At 43.8% G+C, this 24,636-nt stretch overlaps 1 protein-coding gene and 1 long non-coding RNA gene across 4 annotated transcripts in view; one reads left to right on the top strand and one right to left on the bottom strand.

Annotated features, from left to right (window-relative positions):
- PRKN (parkin RBR E3 ubiquitin protein ligase) overlaps positions 1 to 24,636 on the top strand; it is a 1,220,657-nt gene that overhangs the window by 926,375 nt on the left and 269,646 nt on the right. The window lies entirely within an intron of this gene.
- On the bottom strand, positions 7,372 to 16,840 carry LOC116832466 (uncharacterized). Its single transcript, XR_004375455.2, has 4 exons — positions 16,791 to 16,840; positions 16,209 to 16,384; positions 9,742 to 12,953; positions 7,372 to 9,211 (listed from the first exon to the last, which is right to left on the bottom strand). It is a non-coding gene; the product is annotated as an uncharacterized LOC116832466 (long non-coding RNA).

Below are 24,636 nucleotides of genomic sequence, written 5' to 3'. Positions count from 1 at the left end.
TTTAACAACTGGAAACAACACATTTCTTTATGTGGATAAAATAAAAATCCCTTCAATATATAGGTCATAAGGGAAGTTCCTCTTCATCTGTAGTTAAAATCCCACAGACTTTGTATTGCTTTTACTCTCATCTCAATAACCTGTTAGGCAGGAAATCCTTAAATAAGTTGCAGCAGGTCACAGAAAATGGATAATTCAATAGGCAGAAATTAAACATAGAGGGAAAAATAGCTATGAGAAACGCTACAAAAAAATTGACATTGAAGACTCTACTGGAGCAAGCACTCGAAATAAATGCACTATTGTAGCAACAGCCAACTGTTTAATTAGGTCGTGGTCTCAGCATACCACCACCCTATCATGCTGACCAATATAGTATCGTTTCCTTGTACTCCCTTGTAAATATGTCTCCTCTGTCACCTCTTAGAGTGTAAACTCTTTGGGGCAGGGACCATCTTTTTGTTGTGTTTCTATGGTACCTAGCACAATGGGGTCCTGGTTCATGGCTGGGGCTTTTAGTCACTAGAATACTACTATTAATAATAATTGTGATAGACCCAGGCCAGTTGGGTACAGCAGAGTAGCAGAAGGCAGATATACTGGCCACTGGATTAACAGTTTTCTGTTCCCTTACTGACCAGAGCAGGGGCTGCTCCAGGCTAATGAGAACACCTGACTCTAATTAACCTGCAAAGAGTCAAGTGAGGCCATTCAGTTAATGTGGCCACCTGACTCTAATTAAGGCCCTGGTGATACTATAAAAAGGGCTCACTCCAGTCAGACAGGGAGGAGCCAGGGAGCCAGAGGTGAGGAAGTGCCGCTGAAGGGCTGGTTACTGAGGACACCCGCAGACCATCGTTAAATGAGCCCTAAGGAAAGAGTGAAGAAGGGAGAAGCAGGAGAGCTGTGGGGAAGTGGCCCAGGGAAATGTAGCAACTCTGGCAGTGAAAGGTTGGCTGCCAACAGCTGCCACCATTAGAGTCCCTGGGCCAGAACCCGGAGTAGAGGGCGGGCTCGGGTTCCCCCAACTCACCACTACAGGAACATCTCCTGGGAGGGGAAGTCAGGCCCCTGTCAGGACTGGAGGCTGAACAGAGACTGTGGGAGTTCTCTCACCAACCTCCTTGCAGGCCTATGATGAAAAGGGCTCAGTAGACTGTAATCCTGGCCCTAGAGAGAGAGAAGCTACATGGAGGATCACAGTGAGCCACTGAGGCTAGCATAAACCACCTAGAAGCGCAGGACCCACGGGAGCAAGGTCAGAGCTCTGCCACATAACTAATAACCATTGGCAATGGCTAGCCCATGATTTTCCTGTTGCTAACAGCCGCTATCCCATGTTTATTTTTTAATGCCCAGAATAGCTAACCTATTGCTTTGTAAACTGTGCCTTTAATACCACGAATATGAATACTTGGCACCAGTATAGCACTTTTCGTCTATAAATCTCAAAGGCTTTCCAAAGGAGGGTAAGTGTCATTCTTTCCTATTTACAGTTAGAGAAACTGAAGCTCAAAGAAGTTGTGATCTTGAAAATTTTACAGAGCAAGTCAGTGGTGGAGCCAGGAATAGCCCTCAGGTGTCCTTATTCTCAGTCCTCTATCAATTGCATCTTGCTGCTTCCACTACTTCAGTTACACTGCAGTCTGGCAGATGTTTCATTCCTTTTGCAATCCAAGCTGCTGAATGCTACAAGTTATATTTTATAATATATAACTATTCGAAGGTGCTATTCATTTTGCCTTTTCCCTCCACTCTTTTCAACCACTTCTGTTCTTGATAGACACTCCACACAGCTCTAGGAGAGTGTCAGTTATATAGATATACTCACAGCATGGTACTATGTAACATGTCAATGTGAATTAGATGTGCATCGTATATGATGCTTGGAAGGTTAATTTCTTCTTCAAGTGATTGCTCTTGTGTATTCCACAATAGGTGTGGGGCTCACCACATGCACCAGTGCTGGAAGTTTTTCCCCTAGCAGTGCCCGTAGGGGAGTGCCCTAGCAACGCCTGGAGTGGTGCCTCCATGGTGCGGTATAAGGGGCACTGTGCGCTCTCCCCACCCTCATTTCCTTCTTGCCACCAGTGAAGGTGCTTGGGAACTTCTCTGCTCCAGCTTTGCTGTAGCACATCCCCAAAACTGCTTGTTCATTCAGTGTATGGTACCTGTAGTTAGTTAGTTAGTTAGTTTAGTTTAGCTAGAGCACCCAGGCTGGGGCATGCCCCATGCCCTGGGTTTTAAGTCGTTTGACACTTTTAGGTGTTCTCTGCCACTGAGTGATCCACATGTGGACTGTCTGCACTGTTTGGAGGAAACCCATCTCAGTGATCCGTGCAAGATTTACAAGTCGTTTAAGCCTCAGACCAAGAGAGAAAGGGACATAAGGCTCCGGGCTATTCTGATTGAGTTGGCACAGACCCCAGCTCCAGTGCCCCGCTCCAAGTCGGCACCAGGCACCACGGTGTCAGTGCGTGGGAACCCTTCAGCGCCATCGACTAGTCAGCACTGCTCCCCCTTGATGGTGCACACCAATAAGGCTGGAAAGAGCCTTTGCCACCGCACTAGAGTAAACCTGAGACAGATGCTAGACTCATGTCGGGCAGTCCCCGATCCCCACCAGCCACTAGGCTTCCGACTCAAATGGAGCAGACTAGCCTGGCCCATTTGGAGCAGGCCTCCCCAGATGTCTGGATGCCTTCCATGCTGGAGGCTCTGCAGGCAGCCCAGGATGTTATATCCATGCCGATACCAGGAGCACCGCTGATGTCGACCCCGCGCTCGAGAGGCAAGCCGCCGCTGGGATCTCCCAGCTTGGTACCAGTCTCGGTCAAGAGAACATTCCCAATGCCATTCACCGCCCAGCAACCGTTCAGGGTAAAGTCCCTGTGGATTGCCCTTGATGCCCACCAGGCTGTCTGGTTGGATTCCGTCTGACCGAGACACTCGGCACCGCTCCGCCTTGAAGAGCAAACACCGACAGGACTGAGGCAGATGTCGCCAAAGGTCCTCGTCTCAGAGGGGTTATTGTAGCCAGTCATGGCACAGACGTCAACGTCGTTCCTGTTCGGCGTCCCGCTCCAGGACCCCGCTATGGCACCGCCACTGCAGCCCCGGGTGTCAATTGCCGGTGTCTCACCCTCGCAGGTCCGCCCGCCAGAGCCAGTAATGGAGCAGCTGTTACTGATGGTACCGGCCCTCCACATCGGGATCGCGGTCTGTGGTTGGCAGCGCTCCCGGCGCTGCCACTCCTCCCAGTCTGGGGACAGCGGCAGATCATATGTCAGCCCGGCCTCCCTTTGTAGTCGTCCATTGATGGGCCAAGCCATGCAGCCTGAACAGCCGGCCCCATGGCCGGCCCAGTGGTACCAGTGGGCACCGTGGCCTCCGACGCAGCCCCCACTGGGGGCTCGCTCAGTGGCCGGCGCCTCAGAAGGACCCGCCTCCCTCTCCAGACCTTGGAGGAAGAAGTGGTGGGATATACATCCTCAGCACTGTGCCTGGACACTGACCAGGTGGTGGATCCTCTGGTGCCAGTGGACACTCAAAGTACCATGCCGGCCTCCTTGCCCTCCCCTGATGAGGCGATTACGGCCCCGCCTCCCTCCATTCCACACAAGGACTTTAGGGCCCACCAAGAACTCTTTAAAAGGGTGGCATCAAGCCTCTATGTCCAAGCAGAGGAGATGGAGGAACCCTCGGACTCCCTGTTTAATGTGCTGTCCTCCTGACCTGACCTCCGAACCCCCATACACGGTGTTTCATAAGGATCAGATCTAGCTCCGCCCACACCCCTCGTTCCTCCCGAAGGTGGTCTCTGCCTATCACATGAGTCAGGACATATTTCTGCCGGTCCTCTGCCCCAAGCGTCCAGTGAGGAGCACCGTCTCCACATGCTGGATGTGAGATGGGCTCTGACTTTCTATCTGGAGTGGACTAAGCCATTCAGAAAGTCCTCGCAACTATTTGTTGCCTCGGCCAAGCGCATGAAAGGTCAGCCGATCTCCACTGAGCGGTTCTCCAACTGGATCACCTCGTTCATGCATACCTGTTAGGACCTGGTGGGAATCCCTCCAATACCAATTGTGAAGCGCACTTGACTAGGGCACAGGCCTCGTCAGCTGCCTTTATGGCCCACATCCCCATTCAGGACATTTGTAGGCCTGCCACGTGGTCTTCAGTTCACATGTTCACCTCGCACTATGCGATCGTCTCCCAGACCAGGGAAGATGCCGCGTTTGACAGAGCTGTGCTCTGTCCCGAGAATTTGTGGACTCCTACCTACCTCCAACAGATATAGCTTGGAATCACCTATTGTGGAATACACATGAGCAATCACTCGAAGAAGAAAAGAGTTACCTTTTCCGTAACTGGTGTTCTTCAAGGTGGTTGCTCATGTCTATTCCACATCCCGCCCTCCTTCCCCTCTGTCGGAGTTGTCTGGCAAGAAGGAACTGAGGGTGGGGGGAGCATGCAGCACCCCTAATACTGCACCATAGAGGCAGCACTCCAGGGGCCGCGGGGGCGCTCCCCTATGGGTAGTGAGCATGAACATCTATTGTGGAATAGACATGAGCAACACATCTCGAAGAACACCAGTTACAGAAAAGGTAACTGTCTTTTCATAAATATTTACCTTTTTGCTAATTCAGAATCTAATGTAATGGTAGTGTGTTTAACTCAACAGGCTGAGCCCAGGCCTTATGATTTGTGTGGGATGGTTAAAATACAAATAGATATTGTTCATTAACTTGCTAGTCTACATCTATGGTAAACATACATTCCAGACATATCTTAGTATGTTGCAGTCTGGCACAATGGATGTCATGGTAGCAGGCACTTCAGAAGAAAGAAAGGGAGATATGTAAATAAGTTCAGAGACTGATTTTCTTTTTACAAATCAGCCTCAAAACATCATGAATGAAGCTATTGCCATAAGTGGCATAAGATTTTACCACCCTTGTCTGTACTGTATTATTCATGACAAGATATGACCATCTTGTGTTAGTTCTATGTTTCACAAGTTAAAATAATGCCTTAAAATGCGTGTTTGATAGCATTACAGTGAATAGCAAAGCAATTGTTTTTTAGTCAGGTGTAAAATGGCTTTATAGGCTATAGTTTTATCGATGTGACTATCACAAATTAGTTGTATGTATACTTTAAGCAAATCATATGGGGATATGTTGTTGCAGGGAAAGGAAAACAGGAAATCAATTCCTTGTGTACATTTCCACATTCCTAGAATGTAAGACATACCCTGACTCTTGGCCACTACAGCTAACTTGCCAAAGAAATTACATATCATTTGGTAGCTCTGATTTCTGATTTAGGACATTGTGTTGCACCATCAACTGTGCTAAAACAGTCCATGCCAAAAGTTTGTAATTAAATATAAATAATTATGTTTTGTTACTAGTATAGACATCAGAATCAGAGCTTGAAAAATGAATTATTATATTTCTAACAACATTAAAATATACTCAGACAAGTGTTTGCTCATTTGCACAGGCCTTCATTATATCTTGATGTCTGTTTTCTCATCCTTTCCCTCACAGTGGAAAGCTTTGCCAGAGATACTAATTCATCAAACGCTGTTTGTCTAAGTAGATATGAAGACCTGTGTCCAAATCCCACTGAGACATATTGGTGGTTGGTTGCTAGTAGTTCACATTACAGAGCCATTACATGCACTTTGGCACAGTTGGAAGTTCACATGGGGGTAAAAAATTGAGTGAAGCTGAAGCTTGACTGGGCACTTTGCTTGAGTAGAGGTGATGCTGTAGGTCAGATGTGAAGTTAATCTGTACTGGTGAAATAACTGCATTGTTTCCCCTTGAACTGATCCTAGCTGGTGGTTAGATAGAATATTCGAGGCTTCAGCACTGTCAATTCTTCACCCATCATGAGCCCACATTGGCAATAAAAGATTAAGTAAACTATGGAAGTGGGGGAAGCAAGGCTTATTGAATTGATTTAAATTTTGGTGAGCTGCAGAGCTTATTAAATTTCTTAGATGCATGAAAATATTAGGGTCTGTTGCTCAATTAAATTATGCTTTTTGCATGCTAACTTTGCCTTCAAAAATATGAAGCAAAAAGCCAATAGAGCAAAACAGAAAATGGCATCAAAATATACAAAAATTGCAAGAGACATTTCCATGATAAAATGTGCTTAACACTCCAGTAAATAAACAAAGCAGACTTATTTGCTGAGGTTGAAAGATTAAAAAGCATTAAGCAAGTCCTTCATCTAGAAGCTAAAATCTGTTCCTGATAGCTATAAAAAGATGCCTGCAGCAGCAGTTCAAACATTTAAAAACTTTTAATATTTATATTAACTAAAAACAACTATTTGTTATTGGCATCTGTTTTATCATTCCACCCCCACATTGTTCCCCATCCGTAATTGACATTTATCAACTGATGTGACAGATTCTTGGGTGAGGATTTAGTTGACTGGATAGTCATTATGGCTCCTATTGTTATCTCTGTTCACTGCCTTTTGTTTCTAAATATTAATTGATTTTGCTCACTGTTAACAAATGGTTGATAAAAGACATCAGACCCCACCTATGTAAAAATGTGTGTTTAGTTAAATGGAAATGTCCTTTCCCCACTCCCTACTACATTGTAGTGATTCCCTGTGAAGTCAAAAGGCTTTCAAGAAGGTAGATGACTGTGATCAGAAAAATGACTGACAGAATTTTCAAAAGCTAGGTCAAGCTAATATATGTGAACACAATATGTGTTCCTTTGTGTGTGCAGAAATGATACAGAGTATAGCTAACAAAAGAACACTTGAATGCATTCAGAAAATCCCAGTGAGGATTAAAATGGTTTGGTTTTCTGTGTGCTGATCATGCATTGGAAAAGCTCCTGTTAACAGCTACAATAGGATAATTACTGTCTACCTACCCAAAGGTAACTAATGGGTACTTACTTAAGTAACAGTAATTTTACTGTGTTGTTATTAATATGACTAAAGTGCCATTTATCTTTGCTGCTATTGATTGAACTTCTTTTAGAGTGCATGTTTATAGTATGAGATTTATATTCAGTATAAAATAAAATTAGATCCAGTGTAATGGTAGGCACATCGGACATTTTTTTAAAGCACACAATTAGAGCTAGAAAATCCTGAACAAATCTACTGGATGGACCCATTTTAATGAATCTTCAAGTTTATAAACTTTTTGAGCCTAAGTAGTGCTTAGTTGTAAACAAGAACCAGATTAACCTTTAAAGCAAGTCTTAAGCCTACCCTGAGAAACAGTAACATGCTATTATGTGTCTCTAAGGTCTAGAGTTAACCTGTGCCTGTATCAATAACAGGAACCAAAAGCTCCTAATATGCCTTATATATCTACCACATTTGGTTGCTTTGGTGTGTGTTTTTTTTTTTAAATAGCTAAATACTACTGAACTGATGGAATTCCAGCCTGACCTCATCTGCAGCGATTCACTAGGTCGCTGGGGCTCCGATGGTATACTGCTCCCCTTCACCAAGGTATAATAATAATAAGTAATAAAAAAGCCAGGACAGTGAACCTGAGGAGAAGAACCTAAATATTTATGATGCTAAGACATTGGGAACTATCTCTTAGATATATTTTGAATCAAGACAGACAGTTCTAGCTAGTCTTACCATCCATTTTAAACATTCCAAAAGGACACCCTGACCAATGTTGTTAAATGCAGCAGAAGGATGGAGCCATTATTATGGAATAGTGTATGAATAAATTTGAAGTTACTTCATTGCTGTTTCAAAATACATCTATTTTTACTTTTCTTTAGCACAGAGCTTCTCAAATTGTGGCCTATAAAGTGCAAGCAGTGCATGGAGCCCTTGTGGCAGGCCAGAAAATGAATCAATTTACGAATAAAGCAAAAGGGCTAGAGAGGTTGGAAGGGGAGGCAGAGTAATCCTTCATTGCCTGGATCCACAAAGTAGCTGCTGTGTGGCCATGAATCCAAGATGCAGAATTAAACCACTGTATTCTCTCAGTTCTTTCCTGTAGCCTGATTCCTGTTCCTCTGCAGTGATTTCACTTGCTTGTTTTAGAGTAGGACCAGGCCAGACCAAACTAACTCACAGATAATGTTAGCAGCAATCTCTCGTACTTGCACCAGGCAAAAGCAATTATGTAAAGTCTTTCCATGCAAAGACAGTGTTGGGGTCAAAATGAAAATCATATTTGATATGAATAACGAGTAAGAGGAAATTGGAATTTGTGGAAATGTCATACTTTGATTACACTAACAATTAGCCAAGAGAATGCAGAGATGCCCTGGAAACATTAGCCTCGTCTGAAAGATTAATATAAGTCTGAGACAGGAACAGTATATAAATGTTAATAGGTCATTGTCCACAGGGAAAAGACCACTGTGTGGGTACACCTTTTGATGTTAGAAAATAGCTGTTGAATCAGGCCCAGGAGTCGAATAAAAAATGTTTTTATGCAGTACTCAGAAAATAGTTCCACTTCAAAGAATTTGGTTTTTGTTCAGCATTATATAGTATGTTGTAACAGGGTCACACTCACCTCTTATGAGCGCTCCTTGCCCAAATGTGTGTGCCTGCACACATTCTCTCTCTCTCTCTGTTTATGGTGGGTCTTCGGTGACTCAGCCCTCCAGCCAAGTCAGACGCAGTCTGTCTGTGATATAAAAACAAGGCAAACCCCTTTGGGGGTACAAGTCCAACAGGGACTTCTCTCAGTGCCTTCTGTGATGTCTCTCTCAGTTTGTCCCTGCTCTGGAATAAAGTGATGCCTCAGGGCTCCTTCCCTGGAGGCAGTGTCTTCACCCCTCAGAGCCTTTCTGGCCCCAGTTCTTCAGCTGGGCTACTACAGTTCAGTTCCCCTTCTGGGGTGCCTCAAAGTCTAGGCCACTTTTCCAGTGGCTTGTAGGGGTGTGGACCCAGGCCTGCCCTCTACTCTGGGTCATAGCCTAGTGATCCTATAGATAGCAGCCATCTGCAGTGTCCCTTTAAATACACTATGTTGCTGCTACAATTCCCTGGGCTACTTCCCCGTGACTCCAGCACATTCTTCACCCTTATCTCAGGGCTTTGTCCTTGTGGAGGCCCAGCAGCCAGTACAGAGCACCAGCCACTCTCCTCTAGCAAGAAACACAATTCATTGTGGCCATGCAGCTGTTTTTATACTAGCCTGCTGGGCCCTGACTGGCTGCTTCCCTCACAGCTGCTCTAGGCAGCTTGGAGGACCCCTCTACTGGCCTTTTCTGGGGTGTGGCAGGGCCACAAGGTCTCCAGCAGGGGGCCTCAGGACCTAGTCCACCCCATCACAGATGTATAAGCAGTAAATGTCAATATCACTTGAAAATATTGAAACTGAGGAAATTATGTTGTCAAGGGACAAATACAAAAGATGACTTCATAGCTAAAACGTTAATGCAGAAATAGACAGCTTGGGTCCCATCTTCAACCAATTAAGTTTGCTTTGCACAAAAGCAAATTTATAGGCTATTTAAGTATCCGGCTGAGGATTCCCCTAGCATAGGAAGATCCCCTAGTAATGTAGAACCAGCATTGTGATTTTGTACAATCCCTTCACCCGTGCCCCTTGGAGAGCTGTGGTACTCTGGCAAAATCCGATTTCCATAACAGTCTCTTGGGAACTGATGTAAAGAGGCTACACTTAGAAACCCTGAGGCTGTTCCAATGTGCTTCTTGGGATTGGACTAATGCCTGCCAGCCCAAGGCTTAGGTATCCACCAGGGTGGCTTGTAGTTGTGTTTGAGGGTCATCTTTACCCTTTGAACTCTGCTGAATGCTGAAAAGCTATTCCTGAAGAGTTGGCCCCCAACCTTGAAAATGAAGCTGATAGTATGTCCTAGGTGGATGTCTGAGGGACTCCAGAGGTTGAGGAAATGGCCAAACAGCCTGCAAGACACACACAGTAGTATTAAGAACATACATATTTTATTCTGATTTAACTGTAAGCACAACATGTTGATCTACCTAGACAAGGCCTAGTGTATTCTCAAACTGCATGCATGCTTGATGCTGCTACTCATCTCTGATTTATGCTATTCTAACAGACATTGCTTTATTTAATATACTCCTAGGATGTGTCTTCACAGCACAATTAGTTTAATTTATAACATGAATGTTACCCCTAACTTGACTCCCATCCGCACATAAAAGTCTTACACTCGAGTTTCATGGTAGTGGTTGAAGCTGGAGTGAAGCTGAAGCTTGAGCTAACAATGCAGTGGGGATGCAACAGCTCGAGTTAAAACTCAGTAGCAGCTAATCGAATCACTGTTAGTCCAGTAAATCCACCTCCCTGGGAGGCAGTAGCTAGGTTGATGGAAGAATTCATCCGTCGATGAAATCCATCCTACTCATCCTATCTCTGTCTACACTCAGGGTTAGGTCAGTATAGCTACAGCTCTCATGGTGTAGATTTTTTTCATGTTTCTGAGAGCTGTAGCTATACTGAAGTAAATTCCTAGTGAAGACCAGGCCTAAGTGTGCTGTGAAGACACATCCTTAGAGTTAGGAAGAACTTAAAAGTAGTCACTCTGGCTATGTCTGTATTGCAATTGAGCATCCACAGCTGCCCCACATCAGCTGACTTGGGCTCAGGCTAAGGATTTTAATGGGGTTGGAATGGAGCCTGAGCTCTGGGACCCCATAAGGACCCCATAAGGGGTCCCAGAGCTCAGGCTCCAGCCCAAGCTAGTACCTCTACACTACTGTTAAACAGCCCCTTAGCCAAAGCCTGAGTCAGCTGACAGGCCAGCCATAGGTGTTTGATTACAATGTAGAACTAATCTGTGATTTTTTCTTGAAGACAAGAGCAGAGTTATGTGAGAGCTACTGGATGCTCAACACCTTTAAAAAATCAGGCCACTTCTGTAGGTGCTGAAGTATGGATTTAGGAACCTGGTTTAAGGCTTTTTTAAAAAAATATATAGTCTAGAATAACTGTATAGAGTAGGGAATTCACTAGCAACATTTTCCGTGAGGGAACAGTATGTGGATGAGTGAATAGGTTATTTTTGCTCTGAATTTAGTTTAATTGAATTTGTTGACTTCGTTATATCTAAATTAAGGTGGTTTTTAATTGTGGACATTTGTCTAGAAGGTGCAGTTGGCTCGAAGCATAAATTATTACTGGAATCATGAAAATAATGCAATGTTTTAACAGTCATTTAAAATCATCCATAAAGCAAGGTCAGATAGTTAATCTAGCTCAGTGGCTGGCGGAGACTTGAATCCTTTTTGTGTTTCATAACACAGGACCTGATGTAATTTACAACAAACTACGGGACTTGCATGTTTTGCAAGCCTAAACCAACTTATGATTGCAGTAAATCTCCTTAAGCTTTAAAAACATTTTACATATTTAAAACAATAATACAAAGTTGGTATAAGAGACTCCATTTTATTCTTTACAAATGAGAAAGCTACTGCCACTTGCTTATGCAGCAGTTTGTCACAGACAGATAATAGCCCCTGCACAGCTCTGCTTTGAAATATCCTTGGATATTATATTCCTATAATAAAGATCTTTACAAGAAAATAAATTATTAATCAGGAAGCTTAGCTGTCATCATGAAATTCAGATTATAATTGTACACAGCATTTAGCTTCTCCTTTTATCTCTGTGAAACAGTTACTAGTTCAAAGCTGAGAAATCTGGATAACCATCATTACCAGTTGCTGAGCTTATCATGAAAACATTGCTGTATTGTGAAAGGGTGGAGTTTTCTGATGATATTTAAATGGAGGCTTCCCCCACTGTCCCTCTGTACATTTTGTTTTATTCAGGTAGAGATTAGTCTTTGGTTTTATTCAACAGCCAAAGAGGTGGCCTCATTATCCAGACCAACAGTATCTTTTTCATTTCAAACCAATATAGACTAATTGGCACTAATGATCACATCTGTTTGTGCAGTGTTGCTGAGTATAAAATGATTTCTACATTGACTGCATATGCCTTCATGGCCATATGCAATTAAAATGCTTCATAAAGTCTTTGAGAATTATATCTCAATTTTTGGTTTGCTTTTTTTAAAGCTATTCAAATGAAAGTTTTGTTGGAGAGTTTAATGGTTTCTCTTCTATCTCAATCATCATTCCTATTGCCCACACGGTTAAGTAAGGGGTGCTTAATTTTGTAAAGCAGAAAACTCAGCTGGAAAAACTAATTGATATTTTATTTGTATCAAACTTTTTAGATACATTATAGCTTGTAACAAGGTTTCCCACCCCCCTTACTTTCATTTCCTTTCCCTTCCCAGGTCTCTGATGTATGGCTTATGCAGAAACCTATGACATTATGAAATTAGTTTTCAGGAACTAAATAGGTTACACCATTTGCAGCTGTATTAGCAACCTTAGTTTCTTGACAATAACAAAAGAGTCAGACCATCTGATGTAAGTTTCAGCTACTCCTTCTACTTATTTCTTACTTATCATAAATTCCACCTGTAGGGAACATCATAATTTATACCGAAGATATTTAAACTAATCTTCATGAGACAGAAGTGTTCTCAGCACTTACAAGTGGCATGTAGATAAATGGAGTGCATATCCCCGGTATTGGCACATATTAGAGTTATACAATTCCCCATCTTTAAAATTGTGCCTTAATTTAAAAATCCACTTTCAGCTTAAACTGCTGAATACCACTTATCTTTGTCAGGATCATCAGAAACTGTTGCGTTTCTTGAGATATACTTCAACATAGTCAGTAGTCGGGGCTGGAGCAGCATCTACAGCTATGAGTGGTTTGAAGGAAGAAGGCTGGTCATGGGTTCAAGGCTGTCTGGTTTGGCCAATGTACATAGCAGAGGGGCATTGCCGGCACATGATGGCATATATCACATGGGTAGATGTGCAGGTAAACAAGCCTCTGATAGTGTGGCTGATGTGATTAAATCCTGTGGTGGTACATTGGCCAAACCAAATAGTCTCTATGCAAAAGAATAAATGGACACAAATCAGACGTCAAGAATTATAACATTCAAAAACCAGTCGGAGAACACTTCAACCTCCTTGGTCACTCAATTACCAACCTAAAAGTGGCAATCCTCCAACAAAAAAACTTCAAAAATAGACTCCAACGAGAAACTGCAGAATTGGAATTAATTTGCAAACTAAACACCATTAAATTAGGCTTGAATAAAGACTGGGAGTGGATGGGTCATTACCCAAAGTAGAGTTATTCCCCCTACTGTTACTCTCACCTTTTTGTCAGTTGTTGAAAATGGGCCATCCTGATTATCATTACAAAAGTTTTTTTTCTCCTGCTGACAATAGCCCACCTTAACTGATTACTCTTGTTATAGTTGGTATGGCAACACCCATTTTTTCATGTTCTGTGTATGTATATATATATCTTCCTACTGTATTTTCTACTGCATGCATCCGGCAAAGTGAAAGCTTATGCTTAAATAAATTTGTTGGTCTCTAAGGTGCCACAAGTACTCCTCGAAGCTCTTCCCGTGGCTCTGCAAATAATGGAGGATCATGTGTCCTGTGTTTGCAATACTCATAAAAACAGTGCATGGCTGAGCAGGTTCCATGCTTCTGTCACAGATGGTGAAAAGCGACAAGTCCTGCATCCATTCATGGGATTTTCAAAATAGGTGCAAAAAGTATGGAATAAAGATAGAATTATAAGATGGCAGAAGTTGCATGATGGGAATTTGACCTCTTGCTCCCAGTCAACTCTGTGTGAGTCATTTGTGCCCCACCATGCACTGCCAAAACATCCGAAAAGACAGTGGTGAGTTGCACACTGGAATACCTATCCATGCTGCACCACGCTGTGCATCAACACAAGCACTCCTAGTGTGTACGAGTAGCGCTGAGGCAAAGGTGGCAAGTATGTACATGCACAAGTGATATACTAACTTTGGCAGCTTTACACCAATGTAACTTGCGACACCAAAAGTTTGTAATGTAAACATGCCCTGATTAAGTTTCCAGTCCTTCCATTACATTTCATGGAGGGAACTTTCTGTAAACAGGTGGTCTAGATCAGTGCTTCTCAAAGGCAGGCCGCCGCTTATTCAGGGAAAGCCCCTGGCCGTCCAGGCCGATTTGTTTACCGGCTGCATCCACACGTTCGGCCGAACGTGGCTCCCACTGGCCACGGTTCGCCGCTCCAGACCAATGAGGGATGTAGGAAGCGGTGTGGGCTTGAGAGATGTGCTGGCCACCCTACAAACTGAGCATGGACCATTTTTAATCTGCCTAGGACCAAGTGAGTACCTCTCCAGATCAGCCTTGATCTTTCCCTGCTGGTTCTGACTAGAAATCCTGTTCCTGCCACATGCTGGTGTTGTGGTGTTTTTTTTGCAGACTCAATAATAAAAATCACGCACAGTTATCTCTATTCTTTACTGGACCTAATAGAATAAAAACACAAATAAGGTGCTTTAAATGTTCTTGTCTTTTTTATTATTTTCTTTTGCTTTTTTGGTAAAAGTGGTTATCTATATAACAATTCTGAAGTAAATTTAAAAGTACTTTGACATAATAGAAGTCCAGATAATAATGAAAAACATATCTGGGTGGCTTGGGTCTGAGGAGGGGAGTGGAGGCACAGCTGCGGCTGACCCAGGGCTCCTCTGTGCAGGTGCAGGGGCTCGGGGCTTCGGCCGGCCCGGAGCTTCTCTGGACGAGGGGAGGGTGTGGCAGCCTGGACTTTGGCCAGCTTGGGGCTCCTCCAGGCAGGTGGTGGGGCAGGTCTCAGGCAGGAGAGGCGCCAGGGTTTTTGGTGCCCTAGGCGGAGGTCCTTCTGCACTCCTGGTCATTGGTAGCAGTTCTGCGGCAGGGGGTCCTTCCACGTTCCCGGTGTTCAGGGCACTTTGGCGGCGGGTCCCGGAGCAAGTGAAGGATCCGCTGCAGAATTGCCATCTAAGACCTGGAACGCGGAAGGATCCCCTGCCGCCGAATTGCGGCTTTGGCCAGCCCAGGGCTCCTCCGGCATGTGGGGGGACACTCAGGGCTTCTGGGGGTGGGCTTGTGGCTCCAGATGCAGGGTTTCTCAGGGCTCTAGCTGATTGGAGGGGAAGGGTTGGAGTCGGTGGTTAGCCTACTCAAAAGGGGGGCTCCACCTGCTGCCCATGCCCCATCGCTCACTTCCTCACCCTATGCGCAGGTCCTGTGTCCCTCCTCACTCCCCCACCTGCCACTCGCCTCCTCACTCCTCTGCCACAGACACCCCCCTGCCTGCTGCGAGAACTCGTGCTCACTGGTGGCTCACTGTTCACCTCCTCACTCCCCGGCTCGCCCTCTGCCCATCTCATCACCCTGCCACTGGCTCGCCTCTCGCCTCCTTATTCCTCCTCCAGGGTCCCCACCACCACTTGCCTCGCTGCTTGCCTCCTCCCCCATCCCATCTGCCTGCTGCTCGCCTCCTCGCCCCACCCCATCTGCTCACCTCCTCACTCCCTTCACACTGCGCAGAAAACTGCTGTGGCCACAGGGAAACCCTCTGGTGGCCGAATTTGAGAAACTACTTCAGTATAATTAAATAATTAGCAACAGCAGCAGCTTCAGAGAATGCTTTCCCCAGTTCCAGTGTGAATGGTAATGGATTTTCTGAGCCTGCTTGGTGAGATGACATTAGAGTTCTGTATATTTTTATGAGGTAATCAAGGGAATGGAGATCTTCATGGAGCAAAAGTTTGGCAATAGCACTGTGTGACTGTAAAATGCAAAACACATTTTTAACCTGCCATTTAGAATAATCTTTTTTGTTTTGTTTTGTTGTCTTGAATCGGAGCTCTTAGTTGCTCATGAAATGGACAGCTGCTTTTTGTACCAGGGAGGTATTATCTAATCTTTCTTATTATGTAAAGGTAGCTCGTAAGATACTTTCTTCCTTATTAGTTTTTTTTCTTTTTTTGTTGGAAGAGGAATAAAACAAAAAGTTCTGTTCTTGCCCTTGACGGTTTAATCAGAGAAATGTATTTCAGCCATTTGACATTTATTTATGGTAATGAAATTGATTCAGATTACGTAACCTCCCAAAGCTCTTGGCAGTAATGTGTTTTCTTCATTTGCACCTAATAAATGTAAGTGGGGGGGGATGATATTGGCTAGATAAAGAGAATGTTAGGCATCTGCCTTCTAAATGTACAAGTTTGAAAAAAGAATAGAAATTATTAACCAGCAAAAGTATCTCCAAGTTGGTGTTTTGTAAAAATCATTCCTACCTTTGCTCAAGGAGGCCAAGGCTAGACTTTCATTTCAAATCTGGTAGTTGGTCGTGCTCTGTTAGCCTCCTGGGAGGCCTCATACTGCTCCAATTGCTGTTTACTTCAGATAAGACATTTAAGTGAGATGACATGGCATTTTCATGAAAGGGTGTTAATTCTCTGTACAATCTAATCTAAAAACACGAGAGAACATAAATAACATTCATGTTTAAAGAACTCAGAACAATGCATAGATGTCACTGTGCTTTGCACACCTTTCCATCATTTGCTGAATCTTACTTGTATATTTTAAATTTTACTAGACCTGTTCTGATAAAATCAGTACAGGATAAAATGCCCTAATCTTCCAGGGAAAAAATTACAGCAAGAGAAGAGTTTTGAACCCAAATTGCCTTGCTAAGGTGCATTTCAAATTTTTAGAATGCGTTGTAGCTGTCAGGTGCCATGGTGAGTTACAGCTATCATAAGAATTGCTGACTGGCATTTAAATGCTTGTATAGCCCCCAGGATTGGAGTTGGGTCATGTTTTGAACTCTTTTTCCCAGCCTGATCCATTTACACTTCAACTCTTACCCCTACCTGCTAGATGTCCTGGGGCATGTAGGGCAAAATCCTGCAAGTCTTCTGTGTGCAACTCCTGCCTCTAACATAATTTTACAAAATTATCTGTCATCACCAAAGTCATATGGTCTCGATTCATTTTGCAGCACTTTCCTGAGTAAGGTGTCTCTTTTCTGGGCTTGATTGCTCCTGCTGGTTCTTATAGTGGCCATACAGAATCCTCAGCAAGGGAGGATTCAAGGGACACCTGTGATAAAGTTACAAAAAATTGCACAACACCACAACTGGACAATTGAACACTTCCCTCTGTCCTCTGTTTCTCGCCCCTCATTTATCAGCATAAAAGGAAACTGGCTTACTGATAATAGCAGTCAGTGGGGCATGGGACAGAGAAATGTTCAAGTAAGCAGCATGTAGAGATAGGTTGAAAAAGTTAGGATAAAATAGGTTCATAGATTTTATATCCAGAAAGAGACCATTATGATAATGTAGTCTGACCTGTATATAATACAAGTCACACAGAACTTCACTGAGCAATTTCTGCACCAAGCACAAGTAGTAACCTCTACACCAAGAAGAAATAGCAAAATATGCATTAAATAGTAATGAGTAAAAGTTATACTGAGCCAAAATTCAGTTTTTTTTTATCTTTTAAAAAATAATTGATTCTTTTCTCCCTAGTTTTCATTTTTGTACTTCGTACTTCCTGATTATGGTTGGGACCAGAGAAAGAGATGCACAAATACCAGAGAGGGAATCCGTTTCTCACTCTATTTGCAGTCACTGTTAATCTGGAGGTACTGGAGATCTCACAAAAAAGCTTGTTCTTCTGTGATTTTCCAGCCCCATTTTGCAGATGCCAGAGGTTTGGTTAATTCAGATATTGAACACTTTTGGATGTTTATATAAAGTGAACCTCCTAACATTTTAATATTTCTCATCGCTAGAAGAGGGCAGATAGATAATTTTTATATCTTACGCTAAACTTTGTGGTTGGGTACTTGTCCTGTTAAATAGTAATTGGAATACAACCATAATATACTGGTTTGTTTGTTTGTTTGTTTTAAACCAGGATGTATGTGGAAAGTAGATATTCATTATGTGTCCAACATTGCCCTAACACAATAACAATTTTTTCCTTAATATTCATTGACATTCGTGCTGCATTGATTGAATATAGTGGCACAGCATTATGTTATGTGATCAGGACTGTACTTAACCATTATAAGTGTCTGAGAGCAGTTGTCTTAGTAATTTATCCTTACGCTATTATCCCACTTCCTAGCTGTCAGGAGAGAAGAGGGAGAACTTTTATTTTGGTGCTTGTTTTATGAGGGGCACACCTATTGGCTGGAATATGAGATTTCTCCCTTTGGTCCCTGAACTCACAGCCGCTGTGTGGCCCTAAATATGCTTTTTCACCAACAACATCAGTTATCTGCAATTTGTTCTGCAGCACAGTACAGATGTGTCTGTTACTTTAATATGAGTAGTATTCTCATCAGCTCTCTACAGTCTTTGCTAAAAGTCCATAATGCTAATTTGTTTGATTAATTTTAAAAGAGGCCAGCCAGGTTATCCATTTAGTTAATGCAACTGATTTTAACAGATGTTTTAAATAGAATATGTTACTAAAGGGAATATCACAAGAATTACAACAGTCTTTTTAAAGCTGAATTTTAGTAACAGTAGTCTTAATTATATGAAAGCTTCATTATACAGGTACTGTCATACAGAGCTGGTGAACTGGGGGCTTATCTAAAGTAAAATTCTGAAGGGGACATAATAGTATAATAATAAAAATAATAATTAATAATAGTGTAAGAAGTACAGATCATTCACTGAAAGCTTCAATTTCCTGCGGGGTAAGAACCTATTTTGATAAGGAGGTCCTGTATGAAAAGCTTCCAAGAGCTTCCACAGAAGTAGTTGATGCCACCAAAAGGGAAAAATGAGCAGTGGAACTGAGAGTCAGGTTTTCAGAGAAGTTACTTCAGTGGGACCAAAGTTAGGCCAATGCCTAACTTGCAAAAACCTCACCCTGAATGTTTGCTACAGCTCAAGACATTAAAATAGTTGCTTTTTGTTAAAGTAATTTGTTAAAGTTTCTAATTAAAATATTTTAAAGAAGTTATTTTTTGTATAATCTGTGCTGACATGTGTCATTGTAGAGGATGTGTTGTTACCCAAACCATCATTTATGAAGTGCTGGAAGAAGATGGAGTCCTTCAAACAGAAGGCAGCTGCTGCTAAGCATGGTTAGAGGGACTTATAATGGCTCCTTTTAGAAAATATTCTGTGAGACCAGCTACTGAGGACAGGAGACGCTTGACAAGACCAGAGCTGTCTTGAAGTAAACCAGAAACTTGGTTGGACAGGAAGAATTGCTTGTAAGTGATCTTAGTGTGGATTCAGGAATCCTTGTTCCATGTTACGGCGTGAATATGCCATCAGTATTAAATTATCCTTTACATAAAGCCATTCAATTCAAAGCAGTTCCACACAACACAAAGGGTCCATACCTTATATGTCTGTGCAGGATTGGGGCTGTAGATAGATGGTAGCACAACAGTTTTTACAGAAGTGTAAACAGTGAGATTATGACATACCTCAAGGTGACATAGCAAGTCAGTGGATAGCCAGGAATACAAACTACAACCCTATCCACCAATTACTTGAATTCTTAAAATGACACCAAATTCTATCTTTGCAAAATATTCATATAGAAATTTATGATTTGAAGAAGCAGCAGCTAATTTCTTCCTTATGATTTTTGTCTCATTCTCATTCCCTTTGCCCCTCTACATTTTTGAAAAATAAGGATAGGCTGGAGTATATAATTTTTAATTTCTGTTTTCTGAAAAGATAAAATACACTCATCAGTGAATAATGAAATTGAAATTGAAGAGGGCTTTCTACCATTGATTTTATTCCTTTATTTCACAACAAGCCTTTCCACTTAATAGTGTGCTGGTCTTAAAGTATAGTGGTAAATAATGAAAAACATTGATTAAATTCATAGACTTTTCTGATCATATTGCACATGCTACCTGTAGTTTCATTTCCCCATTTTTTTTAATAGTAAGGGCATTTTCATGAAAATGTGATTTTGAATTTAAGTGCCCATCTGCTCATTCCAAATGAATAAAAATGATACAAACTTGTTGTGGAAATATTTATGAAGTCACAAACAGACAGTTGTGGTTTCAAGTAGTTAATAAGAAGCAGGAACAGGTGAGTCTTTTAAACAGGGTCTTTTTTCATGTAGATGTCTCTCATAATATTAATAGCAATAGAGGAAGAAACATTAACAGCATATATTCTATATCTGCAGATTTTTCTCTAAATAGATTTTTTTTTCAAAAATATTTGTTGTCAGTGGTTGTTTGAAGGGTCCAACCTTTCCATGACCATCAATACTTGGTGTAGACCTAGCTGTATCTGAGTAACTTGACGTAAGACCTCATTTCTCAATGAGCATGACTGGGAAGAAGAATGGAAGATTAAGTTGTAAATAACAAGCTTTAATCTGGAATCAGTCTAGCTAAGGTAAGCAGGAACACCCTGGTACTAGGGGCAATGGACAAGATAATTTAAAATGTAGAGTTCAGGTTGTACATGGACAGAGCATGGTGTATAGGGATTGGTTCCTGAAAAGTAACCAAGCCAATCGTGAAGTGTGTGATGCAGTGTAAATCAGGTATGCACATGTTGGTAAAGATGTATATAAGTGTAAGCAGCATCTGAATGTGCTCTCCCCTGACATTTAGTGATGAGATGGCAAAGAGGACTTCTGGAGCTGACCTTATTTGCATGGACACACTCACTTTGCCTAAGCGAGCAGCATGATGGAGCTGCTTTGCCCAAGTGATCACTTTTGGTGGGTTTTGGATTGTGAGTCACTTTGTTATTGGGTGCAGGGGTAATAAAGGATTGTTATCCTTGTGTGAATCAAGGGCAGCAGAACTGTGCTTGGCATACTGTGATTGAGTGGTTCACCTTCAACTGAGCTGTGGTTGCTAATGGGGTAAAGGTGCCAAAGCGTAGTAGAGATGAGAGGAGGGTAGGGACAAGTGTTTGTGCCTGGGACTCTGTCTAAGAGTCCTAAACACCATTTGATCCTCCCCTTCTCCACTATGTAATGACAGAGCTGTTTAAGACTCAATTGAGAGTCTTTTGTTGCAGATCAGTAGAGCTGAAAACCAGATCTAATCATTAGACCTGCTATGGGACAGTGTCTCTATGCAAGAGATAGCCCAGCCTGCATTAGCAGTGAGGCTTCCCCACTAACAGCTGAAATCACTAAGAGCTGAAATCACTGAGAGCTGTATTAAGTGGTGGGACCTCAAGACATTCTGGGCGAAGCTGCGAATGAAGCAGCTGGAGGAGCGAGCAAGGTGGCTTCTTCCCCCACTCTCCCAGGGTGGGAGGAGAACTCATGCAAAAGCACCTCTGAACTCTGGGTCTCCACTGATTAAGGACAGCAACATTGAGAGTGGTGCTATAGCGAGAGAAGAGAGGGGCCTGTTAAATAAACTTTTTTTTGTTTGACTTTCTGAACACCAGATGAGAACCTAAGGCAAGGGGCACTGCCCAACATACTCTGGGGTGGGTATTTTGCTCACCATCTTATGCTTCTGAATCACGCTTGTGGCATTTTCCCAAGTAAATGCTGTGTTATTTTCCCCCTTCTTTTATTAAAAGTTTCTTTTGCACACATAGATTCAGTGCTTGTGAGAGGGGAAGTATTGGCACTTAGAGGTACCTGGGGCCTGGTCTACACTACGTGTTTAAATCGATTTGAAGAGCGTTAAATCGATTTAACGCTGTACCCATCCACACTACAACGCCCTTTATATCGATATAAAGGGCTCTTTAAATTGATTTCTGTACTCCACCCCGACGAGAGGAGTAGCACAGCTGTCACTTCGGGCGATCTCAACACGTACATTGGACTTGGGGGCCCGTGTCAGAGGCGGATATAACCGAGGCTCTTTATAGATTGATTGTATGTCATCTTCACCTGGCCGCCGACGAGACGGAGTTAGGAACACTAAAGATTGCGATTACCTAACAAGATCGGTATTAGCGGTGAGTGGTGACAGCAAATCCGACGCTGTACTAGCGCCTCACAAAGTGGGCGTAGTATCTACAAGGTGCAAGACTTTCTTCTGCAGCTGTACTCTGCCATTGGAGCTGGACCACAGCAACCCCTTGGACAACCGTGATGGCGAGCCAGGAGCAGTAGTAAACCAGGAAAGAGCACGGTCGAACGGAGTTGTCTATATTACATTTCCCCTTTTGCTCCAGAGCGTGGCATGCTCTTGGACTCAGCCTTCACGGCCGGCGTATTGGCAGACCAGTATCCCAAATACTCAAACAGGTCGACGGACTTGTCCCACTTGGACCATCCTATCGGGATGATACCTACCGCATCTCGATTGCGTGTGTCTCAGGGAGCCACTATGAGATGTAGTAGCAGAGGAGCTTCCCACTGTTACACCGTACAACGAAAGTGCTTCCAAACAGGTGGCGGCACGTTTATTGGAGAAAAAAAAACGTACCAGAATCACGACCGCGCTGCGGACAAGGCGTAACAGGGGAAAGCCAAGACTCAAATATTGAGAAGCCGCCATGGCTGGCGGATGGAGGGGGCTACTGAGGCGGATCTCCAGCACCTTAAGCCCACTCGGTACAGACAACGTCAGGTCTCGAGAAGACTCTGCAAGATCTTATGAGAGTCTCCAGCTGTCTGTAGTTCCGTATAAACACACAGTGTCGGGTGGCGTTGGTGTTTCAGGGAACAGCATCCTCAGTTACTTCCCCCACCACCACCAGAACACTGTGAAAGAAAAGGGGAAAAGAAATCATGTCTTGACTACTTTAATTCTAACAATTGTGCGACCGTGCGGGTTGCTAATGTGTCCATTGAATAGTGGTCTCTTGGGTATGCACACGAGACTTGTACCAGGCACGCATGAAGGAGCAGTACTACCGCTCCTATCCCTACCGCTCCCCGGTGGTGCAGAGGTAACGAGCCCGAGCACAGGGATAAAGGACTAGAACGCGTGCACCTCTATGATATCTAACATGTTGCACATCGGAGGCAAGCATTGCTGGTTACTTATCAGTTTCACGCACTACCCGCAGTAGAGCCTAGGACAGAACTGTGAGTGCTTATAACGGCATCTGCGTATTCATCCCTATGACAAGAACTGAGGGACAGTCGCCTTCAGCCCTCTCGTGGTTTACTCCTACTCTTTCCTCTACTGATGGTAAGCAAAAGTATCCTATCTGTAACTGCTGGACATTACTACCGCCAGCAGCATCGGGCTCCTACCCATTACCGGATGCTAACCGGCGTCGGACCGGTGAAGGACTCATATCGTACGCACGGGAGTATCTGCGTCTCTCTCATACATCCTCATACATCGTTTATCACTTAACACACTATGTCAGCGGATTCTACTCTACCATGGAGAGCATTCTTATTAATGCTCCGGGCAGCGCAATGGCAGACACCTGGAGGGGACGGTAGCGACGGCCAAGGAAGGAGAGGAGCGCAGGCCGAACCTGGGGTGGTGAGTTTGTTGTTCAGGGGCACACACCTACCGCCAGCGGCCCCTGTGATACTGGACAGGCAGAGCAGCTTGTGATACGTGATACATATTCCTGTGGCCTTCTGGATCCACCACTTGCCGGCCTGTATATATTTTAGGCTATGCACAGACTCTATTTTTTACGCCGACAACCCCATAAGGCCACCCGGGGATTGACTCATCTCAAGTCTGAGCAATACACATATATTTCTGAGCTTTATTCCACGTGTGGCGCACCTAGGAGTTTTCAAGCCATCAGCAGGGGCAACACTATGATAGTCATAGCGAAGCAGTTTATCATACTGTATGGGACCGCACCGAGATATGCCGTACATCTGCGATAGCCCGGTTTCTTCTCCGTCAGTAGACCGGTACACGACGACGATGGTACCATCTCTGCTACTCAATTCGCAGGGAACACGGAAGTGACATGCTGCTGGGCGAGAGGCGGGCGGATTGCATCGCCGCCTGCTCCGCGGCTCCAGTCACACACTAGCGGGGTCCGAGAAAAAAACACGCTGAGGAACACGGCAGCTCCATGGTCCTGCCGCAGGGCTTATGGCATCTGGCAGGCCGGCAAATGCGCAGCGAAAAACCTGAGGCGCCCATGCTGCCGGCTGCTCGGTTCAGACGCAGCGGGCCGCTGCACTTTATTGGGGCGGCCCGCTGTTTTTGGCCGCCAGCGAAAGATTCGTCACACTGTATGTCTTGTTGCGGCGCCCGACTAGAGAGGACTGACACGACAATATACCCCGCCTCAAACCCACCCTACGCGTGATCAACACTCGGATTCAACCCCAGAATTCCAAGCGCGGGCGAGACTGCGGAACTACGGCGATTAAGAATGCTGCGCTACAACGATAGAGCACCCCACAAAGCACGAGCGCTAGCAGAAATCAGATGTGTTTCATGCGCTCGGACTCATGCGACGGGCAACATGCGCGCGGAATTAGGCGGGCCTGACGTGTGGCCCGTGCCGAGGTAAATCCGATTTAGGGTATAGATTCTGCAGTGTTATTATAAACCCCTTGAAGACGCACAACGCCGAATTACTGTGCCTAGTGTGGCCGCATGAAATCGAATTTATAATATCAGTTTTATAAAACCGATTTTAGCTAATTCGATATTATCCCATAGTGTAGACGTGGCCTGGGAGTGGTGTGTAATTTTCCTAGGTTACTAGGTCAGGGCTTGAGCTGGTTTTGTGTTGTATTGCCAAAAAGGAACCGCTAGATATTAAGCCCAGACCTTGTTGCTGCCAACTC

Source organism: Chelonoidis abingdonii, chromosome 3 (genome assembly GCF_003597395.2).
Source record: "Chelonoidis abingdonii isolate Lonesome George chromosome 3, CheloAbing_2.0, whole genome shotgun sequence".
NCBI lineage: Eukaryota > Metazoa > Chordata > Testudines > Testudinidae > Chelonoidis > Chelonoidis abingdonii.
The sequence above is the reverse complement of the archived record's forward strand: the minus strand, read 5'-3'. Positions and strand labels throughout refer to the sequence as shown.